Below are 8,063 nucleotides of genomic sequence, written 5' to 3' on the forward strand. Positions count from 1 at the left end.
GGGTTCTATATATTTGCTTGCTGGTCTTTGGAGCCCCTTTTCCAGCTTCTCCCTCCAGTGGCAAGGGCTGGAAAAGCGTCTCCAAAGACCGGCAAGCAAATATATAGAACCCCTCGTTTTTGTGTGTGTGTGTGGGGGGGGTGAACATCTGAGGGGCCAGCTCTCCTTCCATAGATTAGCTTGTGCCTGTAAATGTCCCGATCGCGGCTAACGCAAGACAAGCCACTGTTCTGGGGGATTCCACAGGCCCAAGGGTTTGCCCGGGTTTTAGCTGGTTGAACTGGTCAGAGTTTGACAGTGTTTCAAATCACGCCATGAGCCAGACCCAGCGTTGGGGGTAGATTAGCCGCTGTCTGAGTCTATCTTTCTGCTGGACAGGGGGCAAGGTCCGAACTGACCCTGTCCCACCCCCCACCCCCAGCTGCAGGGAATTTCCGCCCCAGAGAGAGCCAGGACTTATCATGTGACTTGGCAATGCCCTAGCACAGTTAGGGAGGGTGAAACATGGGGAACAAGCAGGGACAATCCTGCCCCATGGGTGGGGAATAGACTGCGGGGGACAATCCTGCAACCTGGGGGAATAGAGCAGAGGGGACAATTCTGCCCCTTGGTGCGGGAGGGGGTAAGGTGACAGAGTTGGGGGGGACAATCCTGCTCCTTGGGGGGGATGGGCTAGATTGGGGCAAACACCCTCCACACGCCCTCCGCCTCCTGCTCTTACCCGGCCCAATCTCCGCTTCTCTCCGTGCAGGCAAAATTTTGTCTGAGAAACAAAAGCGTAACTCCCTGTGTCTTATCCTTCCAGCAGCCCAGCTGACGGAACTTTGAAGGTGGGTGGGGTGGCCCTGCTCTCACATTGTAGTGAGAGGGGGTGGGAGGCAGAGTGCGTGTGGGAGGGGAGCACAGAGAGGCCCGGAGAGATGGGTCCAGGCTGGAAAAGCAAGTGACAGAGACTGGAGGGTGCAGAGAATCTTCATTCCCCAGATCTGGAGCGAAGTCTCTGGAGCCTCGGGAGGTGCAGGTTTGGAGACATGTGGCTCCTACCTAGTCCAAAGAAACCTGCCGTGCTCCCCCAGAAGAGCCATGTTAACAGGCAACACTGCCTCTGTGTTTCCTTGGCCACATGTATCGTGTCCTTTTTCTGGTGGCTAGTCCAGAAAAGGAGGACAAGCGCTCACTACTGCTACCACCTGAGGGAGTTGCTGGGTTTAGATCAGCTGGTAGAAGGAGGCAATAGCCCCAGAATCTGGGACTTCAAGCCCCTAGAGTGACCTCTTACTTTTATAGACCCCCTCCCCCCCATCATACACAGCTATTTTAAAGTTTAGCCTGATAGTAAAGAGACCCCTTTTCAACCCTCCACCACACAAGAGAAAGCCGGCAGCATTTGTCATTAACTATTTATTTCTCCTCTCCTGGCTCCCAAATGACTTCTCCTCCCTACTGCTGCCAGCCACCTTCGAGTTCTCCCTCTTCTCTCCCCGGCTCTGCTCACTTGAGTGCAGCAGCTCAGCGGATGGTCCAGCTTTACTCTTTCACTTCCATTCTTCTTCACTTCTTTGGGTGGCTGCATTTGCCATTGAGCAGGCTGATGGAAATACCTGAGTGCTCTGTCTAGGCCAGGGGTCTCTAACACACGGCCTGCAGGGCTATTTCTCTAGGTAAACAGCTCCAGGTCACAGGCCAATGCCATCCTGCACCCCAACCCCCTGCCATGAGCCCCCTGCCTGCACCCCAACCCTCTGCCACACCTCGCACTCCCTCCTGCCCCCTGCACCCCATCCCCCTACCTAGAGCCCCCTACTGTACCCCAACCCCCTACCTCACCCCTCCAACTCCCTGCCCTGAGCCTCCTGCCTGCACCTCAACCCCCTACCTCACCCCTCCAACTCCTTGCCCTCAGCCTCCTGCCACATCCCACATCCTTCCTGCACCCCAACTTCCTATCCTGAGCCCCCTTCTGCATCCCTCACCCTTTCTGCACCCCAACCTCCTACCCTGAGCCCCATCTGAACCCCAACCCTCTACCACACCCCACTCCCTCCTGCACCCCAACTTCCTACCCTCAGCCCCCTGCTGCACCCCTCACCCCTACTGCACCCCACACCCCAACCCCCTGCCCAGAGCCCCCTACTGCACCCCCTGCCTCACCCCTCCAACTCCCTGCCCTGAGCCCCCTCCACCTCAACTCCCGCTCTGAGCCCCTGCCATACCCCTCCTGCCCCCTCTGGGGGCAGGGTTGGGGACAGCGAGGGGGGGGGTGTCAGTGATGCGGCCATCAGGACAATGAACTGGTCCTCATGCAGCCCTTGTGGTCATTTGAGTTTGAGACCCCTGGGCTAGGCTCACAGGCCCAGCAGCTAAAGCCAAGCGCTGCTGAAAGCAGGGGAAGATTAGCCTGGATTGGCAGGAGTTGACGCTTGGTCCATGGGGACCCCAGGCACTGCCGCTGCTGCCACCTTCATGGTGAATCCTCCAACGCCTCGCCAAAGGGCTCTTCCACATTCTGCAAACTGGCCTCACGGGCTGACTGTCTAGGAGAACAGAAACCCTTTGTTAGAGCCGGAGAGTCTCTTGCCACGGCTCCCTGAGGGTCACAGTCAAACACCTGCGAGTCTCTAGGAGACTCAGGCACTTGGCACCCACTAGCACTGGTCTCTGACAGTGGCATTGCCAAGGGGAGCTCAGCAGATGCTCCCTTCTATGGCTTCCTGAGTGGGAGGGAGGTTGGTCTTGTCATTTAAGGCCTAGTGTCAGAGTCAGGGCTCCTGGGTTCTCAGACTTTGGAAATGGGTGGAGTCTAGCGGTTGGAGCTGGACTGGTATCAGTCCCACGCTTCCTTCCTGCCTCTATCAGGGATGTCGTGTGTGACCTTGCAGCCAGTTGCTTTCTATCTCTATGCCCCAGCAAACAGGGATAATACTGACCCCCCTCAGAGGGGCTGGCAGGGGTCACCAGCGTCATGACTCAAGTTGGAACGAGTTGTGCTCTTGGTAGTGAAGGGCCCAGATTCAGTCCCCATGGATGCCCAGGGTGTCTGTATTGTGGCCATGGTTTGACTCACCTAGCATTACAGGCTGTTTAGCCCAGTCCTGGCCAGGCGTGGTGCATCTGCTCCTGGCCCTCTCATCACACACAAGAACATGGCCCACCAAGGACAATCCATCAGCTCCCATCTGATGTTCAGCTCCAGGATGGATGGGGAGCCCTAGCCGGACCACAGAAAGACAGGGGGGGTGTTCTTTGGTGAAAACTGCTGGACCTCCACCCCCACGCTAAGGGCTTCAAAAGTGGTGCCTGACCCCAGGTAAACAAAGTAGCCGAGCTGAGGCCAGGGTGGGACTGATCCTAAGAAAAGAGCAGATTTCTCCTCTGCTCTAGGGAGATTCCCCTAGGAAAAGCAGCTGGGGTGGGGCGATACAAGCACTACCCCTCAGCCCTTGAATAGTGGGCAACTGGGACTTTGGGAGCCAAGGGACTGGTGTATCTTGCTGGAGATCAGAAAGGGGCAATGGAGAAATTGTACCAAAGTCAATGTCACAGCTGGGTCAAGGGCAGCCAGACCTACTGGTCAGAGCCAGAGTCCACACTCACATGACAGGAGTGGAGAGTCAGCCAGGTCAGGATACTGGAAGATCAGCAGCAAAAGACAAACTTGCTATCACCACCACAACTCAGATGCCAGGAAATCAAGCCAGGGGAGCGGCAGCAGAACCAGGCAGTGCACGGTCCAGAACCGGGAGCAGGCCTGGTGTTCAGTCAGCTTCGTGTTCCTGCTGCTGTCTTACGCAGGGCCAGGGGGCCAGTGAGCTTTCCTGGGACTCCTCCAATAGGACCTCATGAGTGGAGCCTCAAACTGGGGCTGAACTTCATGGGTCCGAGGTAAGCAATTTTCAGCAGGCTTCCAGGTGGAGGGTTGGAGTGTGGCTGCTCCCATGAACCCTGCAGACCCGGGTTGGAGACCCCTGGGTCGTGACAGTGATGATCTCTCCCCGCTCAAACCTCCTGCAGCGGAAAACAGTCTCCAGGATCCTGGACACCACCTCTGAGAATAAAATGAGGATATCATGATGAGAAATAGGGCTCTGTACCAGGGCTGGGATCCAGGGACAGGGAAAACTCCCTGTCGGGGATGCCATTTCTCCCCCAAGAGACCCACACGCCCCAAGAAGTAAATGGCTCTTACCTCCATGAGGGACTGGGGTCTTCCATCTAAGGGTACATCTACACTACAGCGGGGAGTCGATTTAAGATACGCAAATTCAGCTACGTGAATAGCGTAGCTGAATTCGACGTATTACAGCCGACTTACCCCGTTGTGAGGACGGCGGCAAAATCGACTTCTGCCGCTTTTTGTCGGCGGCGCTTACTACCACCTCCGCTGGTGGAGTTAGAGCGCCGATTCGGGGATCGATTGTCGCGTCCCAACGGGACGCGATAAATCGATCCCCGAGAGGTCGATTTCTACCCGCCGATTCAGGCGGGTAGTATAGACCAGGCCTAAGCCTCTTTGAGAGCCGGCATTGCTGGGACGAGGTGACCTGTCCCCACTGCTCCCTGACGTGGCTCAGCTACAGGAAGCGCCCGTCTGGGAGGCTGTGCCAGATCCCAGGGCCTGGAAGACAGCTGGGAAGGAGGCTCCTATTCCTGTCACACCCAGAGACCCCATAGAAGGGCCAAGGGGAGAATAAAGGGCAGAAGGTGAAGCTAGCCCTGAGCCTCTGTCCCACCCCCTCAAAAGTGGAGCTTTCCGAGCTCCAGTGGGGCTGTGGCCCTGACACAAGGGCTTTTCTGCACCATATGGGGCAGGGAGAGCTCTGCCTGGGTGCAGCGGGAATGGGGGGGGGTAGACCAAGGAAAGGGGGGAGGGGAGTGGGTGCAAGGGAAAGAGGTCCTGCCCCATATAAGGAATTTGGGGGGCAGAGGGAAGAATCCTGTTCCACAGAGAGGGGAGAGAGTTTCTGTGAGTGCCAGGGGGCTCCATTTCCCCTTCTCGCTCTCCCAATCAGAGGGAGGCCACTCCAGCTGGCCCAGTCTGGTCCTGACCAGAGTCTGCAGGGTAGCAGTGGGCCCACAATAGGGCTAGAAGATTTTGTCGGGGTTAGGACTCACCAGCATGGCGCCTCCCGCTGGTCACTCTGGGAATTAGCTCAGTCCATGGGGAACGCCCTCTGCTGGCAGTGTCCCATCCTTCTCTTGTCCTCCGTTGGCATCTGGAGCTGCGTTGCTCACTGCTTGACACTGCCCTGCAGGCCACTGCCCCTCCAGCAGTACCCACTAGTCCATCCTCACCCCATTCCAGGGGCGGGGGTTAGCAACAGTCCTTGTACCTGCCTTGGTGGCCAACCGCAACCCCCAAAGTCTAGCCCCTTGTCTCAAAGGCCGGTTACAATTTGTCTCGGCCACCGGATGGCCAGATACAGTACTGCCCAGCCCAAGATGCTGGTCTCCTGCTCTGGAGACAGACTTTCCCCCATGAAATTCTGGGACAGACTACCTGCTGCTCTCCTGGGCAGCCATTATATAGGGCCTAGCCTAGCCCTGATTGGCTGGCTCTAATCTCGGCCCTGATTGGCTCTCAGTAGGCCCTTCCCTGATTGGAAGACGGCTTGCACAGCCATTCTGGCCTACTCTAGTTCCCTCTCACATGGGGGTGGGGCAGCCGTCCCACCACAAACCCTCCCCCTTAAAAATGCTCACGGGGGAGGGGAGGAAAGGGGTCCCTATCACCCCAGCTTCCTTCGTGTGGGGCCTGCAGGGTATCCCTTTCCTCTCGCAGGCCCTCCAAAGTCTGAAGCCAGCTGCTTCCCAGCTGTAGGGTCTGGGTTCCCACTGTTGAACGCCCTGATCCTACGTGGGTTCCCACTTCCGTTTGGGTTCCCACATGGGCCCTCCTGGCTCCTATGTGGGTTCCCTTATTTCAGTGGGGCCTCTCTGCCCCAGCCCCTTTCTTTCTAGGGGCCTCCGTCTTCACCACCTCTTCTCTGTGGCTGGTCTCTGACCGAGCCCCTGTCTCGGACACTCCCCCTTTCTGCCTCAGGGGGCAGTGCCTCTTTAGATGTCCCCGTTGGTGGCAGTGGAAGCACTTTCTGGGTCTTCCCCCTGCCACATCCCTACTCCTGCTTGTTTGGGCCCTAGCCCTTCCTTCTGGTCTGGCCCGGGCTTTGGGAGTCCTGTAGGGGCACTCTCTCTTCAGTTGCCCTGGCTCCCCACAGACCCAACAAGCTGGGGGGCCCCCCCGTTACTCTCACAGGGGGTGCCTTTTCTGGGTGGGGCCTCTCTGCCCCCTCCCAGTAGGGACTCTCCCTCCTTTAGTGTCCCTGTCACCTATAGGAGAAGCAGTTCAGCGTTCCTGGCCTCTCGCCCTCGGTGCGAGATCTCTTGTTTGGTCTGGGTGCCGACCTCCACAGCAGCCAGAACAACTCCCTCTGCTGTTTGGCAAGCTGAGCCACCCAGGCCCTCCAATAGAAGTCTCTTTTCTCCACCATTTTGGTCTCTCCCTGTGGCACAATCTGCCTAGTCCGCTTGACGGTGTCCTTCTTCAGTCCACTTCCTTCCAGCAGTGCCCCCTAATCCATCCTCATCTTCTTCCGGCGAGGAGTGGGGAAGCAGGTTACCAACAGTCCTTGCACCTGCCTCAGTGGCCAACCAAAACCCCCAAAGTCTAGCCCCTTGTCTCAAGGGCCAGTTGCAGTTTGACTCAGCCACCACATGGCCAGGTGCCGTACAAGAGGGAACGGGGGGGACCCAGGCCCACCAACTACCCTGGGTCCCAACCCAGGGATCCTCCAGTGGCAGCCTCCCTGCTCTCCCCTTGTCCAACTGTCCCTGGGACACTTCCCCTCTGGGTCCTCTAGGCCCTTTCTATCAGGGCCGGCAGTCTGCCAGGTCTTGGACTGGAGCTGTAGTATGCTCCCTTGAGCCTGCCCAGCACTGCCCACCAGATGCTGGTCTCCCGCTCTGAAGAGAGACCTTCTCCCATCAAGGTCTAGGACAGACTGCCTGCTGCTCGCCTGGGCAGCCTTTATATAGGGCCTAGCTTAGCCCTGATTGGCTGGCTCTAATCTCGGCCCTGATTGGCTCTCAGTGGCCCTTCTCTGATTGGCTACCAGCCTCTGCAGCCGCTCTGGCCTATTCTAGCGCCCTCTTGCATAGGGGTGGAGCAGCCGCCCCACCTCAGCGATCAGCTGTTGCAACCAGGCTGTGGCCTGGGCTGCGGGGCTGGCTCCAGGCACCAGCGGAGGAAGCACATGCCTGGGGCGGCATTCCGTCCATTCTTGGGGCAGCACAGGCCGGGCGACTTTTTTGTTTTTTGCACTTCAGCAGTTCGGGCAGCGGCAGTCCGTGAGTTGTTGTTGTTTTTATTTCTGCTTTGGCAGTTCAGGTGGTAGCAGTCCAAGTGGTTGGGGGGTTTTTTTGGTTTTCTTTTTGCTCGCTTTGGCAGTCTGAGCGTTGTATTTTTTTTTTTTTGCTTGGGGCAGCAAAAATGGTAGAGCCGGCGCTGCTGGGCTGAGGTCGCTCAAGTGGTCAGCCCCTCAACACACTGTATTGGGGGTGGCTCAGGCCTGGGCGGGGCCCAAGCACCCCACAAACAACCAGACTTCAAGGGCGGGCCTTGGCCTGGGTGGGGCCCCGGTGGCCAGCCAACAAACAGTTCCTGTCCTGGGCTAGAGCCTCCTTGCACCGTGTAGGGGGTCAGCCACCCCGGGTGGGGTGGNCCCTTCTCCTCACTCTCCAAGCCCAAGGCAGGCTGGAGAGGGTGGTGGTGAGCTGAGGAGTTACCCTGCCCAGGAAGCAGGCAGGGTGATGGCACGGGGCGATCGGCTGGCTGTGAAAACAAGAGTCTGTCTTATTGCCAAGGGACAGAGAAACTCGGCCAGCAGCAGGGGGTGCAGAACACCGCCCTAGTGCAGGGGTGACAGCGCCTCCGGGATCCCGACATCCCAGCACTTTACACACCTTCCTGGAGCCTCCCAACCCCCGTGGGCTGTCGGGACTGCGACCCCAACCCCACTGATGAGAACCAGGCCTGGGAGGGGAAGCTACTGGCACAGGGTCACACC

General features: G+C 58.2%; 1 long non-coding RNA gene across 1 annotated transcript; it reads right to left on the reverse strand.

Annotated features, from left to right (window-relative positions):
• Positions 1–2,253: 2,253 nt before the first annotated feature.
• On the reverse strand, positions 2,254–4,217 carry LOC117879618. The gene is made up of 4 exons (XR_004646332.1): positions 4,187–4,217; positions 3,595–4,045; positions 3,065–3,208; positions 2,254–2,534 (listed from the first exon to the last, which is right to left on the reverse strand). It is a non-coding gene; the product is annotated as an uncharacterized LOC117879618 (long non-coding RNA).
• Positions 4,218–8,063: the final 3,846 nt, after the last annotated feature.

This window comes from Trachemys scripta, chromosome 6, assembly GCF_013100865.1.
Source record: "Trachemys scripta elegans isolate TJP31775 chromosome 6, CAS_Tse_1.0, whole genome shotgun sequence".
NCBI lineage: Eukaryota > Metazoa > Chordata > Testudines > Emydidae > Trachemys > Trachemys scripta.